Genomic DNA, 2,138 nt, shown 5'->3' on the forward strand with positions numbered 1-2,138 from the left:
TAAATTGAAAAACCGAATCAAACCAGTTTGAACCGATTTTTATCATAAAAAATCAAATTAAATCGAAACAATTTAGTTTTAACTGGTTTCGATTTAGTTTTAATTTTTTTAATAAAAATAAAATCACATCAAGAATAATATGCTTGATTATGACAATCTATTCTTTTCTAAAAATAAAAAACTCTGACCTCACTTTTCTTGGAGACCAGGAAGGAAGCTGGCGAAGGCCAGCAACATTTATTGTCTTCTTTTTTTTAAAAAAAAAGCTTTATTTTTTAATTTTTTTATTAAATTATTTGGTTTATTTTTGTTAATATTAATACATTTTGGATTGTTTATAAAATTTTATAATACTTTAAAAATATTATTTTATTTTCATTTATCTTTTAACTACACCTCAAATTATATTTACATGGTTAATTCACATGAAAAAAAATCATATATATCTAAAAACATATAAAACTATATTCACATAAAAGTTTGGGTGTACCAGCTAACATGAGGTAAAGGTGAGAAAAAACTTGAAAAACTAATTAAATAGTAAAAATTAACAAAAATTGAATAAACTAATTAAAAACCAAAAAAAAAATTATTTGAATTGGTTTTAATTTTAAAAGTTTGAAACTGATTAAATTAAATTAAAATAAATCAATTCAAATAATATTAAACCAAGTTGAAAACCAGATATAAATTAGTTTTCCTCTTACCCTAAAGCCTAAATCAAACCTAGATGCCCCCAATTTTCTCTCAATATTTTTCATCCTCATAAGCTTCTTGTCTGTCTCATTATCTTCTTTTCATCCTCCATCATCGTTACCAACATCTCTTTCCATCCTTCATCACTACCGCCGGTCTCTGTCTCTATTATAGATAACAAGAACTTTTCCCCTTCTTCTACTTGTTTCTTATCACTCGTGTTTGATCCGTTTGTCTGCATGGTTGATTTTATTTTTAAAGCAACCATAATAAAACAAATATTTGATAATATTTTCAAAAAAAATTATTGATAGGTCCATTATCAAATACAGCACAGCTATAGATTTATAAAAAGGAGCTTTTTGCTGCTTCTTGTGCTAGAAAACCCATGAATAGTAGAGCCAAGTTCTACTGTTGATAGGTTTTCTTGAATGAATAGTAGAGATTCACTGTTTATGTTTCATTATTCTAATCGGACTAGTTCGGTTCAAAGCTAATAATACATTGAACCGAGTCTGATTCAATAAAATAAAAAAAATATTTTTTTATTTTTAATTATATTTTATTCAAAAAAATAGTGTTAAATATTATTCAATGATACTATATAAATTAGATGGAGATCGCTTGAAGACGTAACATTTGTAAAATTTGATCTCAATTCCAATTTTGTTCCTGATTATATTTTACTTGATGTTGTTGCGTTCTTAAGAAATTTAATGGAGCAATAAAAAATATTATATATAAAGTATTATTTATTTCATGATATAATAGTAATAATTAAATTTATAATATTTAAATTAAAAATCATCAATATTAATATATATTTTTTAAAGTTATTTTATAACCTAAATTTCAATAGCATTCTTAACCAAATATATTAAATTACTTTTTATTTAACTTTATTTTCAACCACAGTTTTAATCAAATATATATTTTTCCAAACCAATATCAACTAAAAATATTTTTTATAAAACAATTTTTTTCAAACCACAACAGCTACCATATTACCTTATTGCTAACTTTTTTTTTAAAAAAAACTCAATAATATAATGTTTGGTTATAATTAGAATTTGTGGTTTGGCTCATGAGACCCACTGAAAATAAGGTTTAACCATGAGTTTTGCTTTTTCTTGCTTCTCATGTTGCTAATTAGGGGTGAGCATTTTCGGTTCGGTCCGGTTTTGGGCTAAAATAAGTAATTGAACCGAAATTATTTTTTTTCAAGTTTTTGAACCGAACCAAACCAAAAACTGGTTCAAACCGACCATATTCGGTTCGGTCCGGTTTGGTTTTTTTTCCTTCCAAATCAATATAAACCGAAAATTATTTCTGAGTTTTTTCACTAATTATATTTTTTCATGGATTTTATTTTTGTTTTATTTCTAATTTTACAGATTTGTGTTTTTTGTGTATTTTCTGAGAAATTTTTGCTTTCTCAACAG

This window comes from Populus euphratica, unplaced genomic scaffold (genome assembly GCF_000495115.2).
Source record: "Populus euphratica unplaced genomic scaffold, PopEup_1.0 scaffold310.1, whole genome shotgun sequence".
Classification (NCBI taxonomy): domain Eukaryota; kingdom Viridiplantae; phylum Streptophyta; class Magnoliopsida; order Malpighiales; family Salicaceae; genus Populus; species Populus euphratica.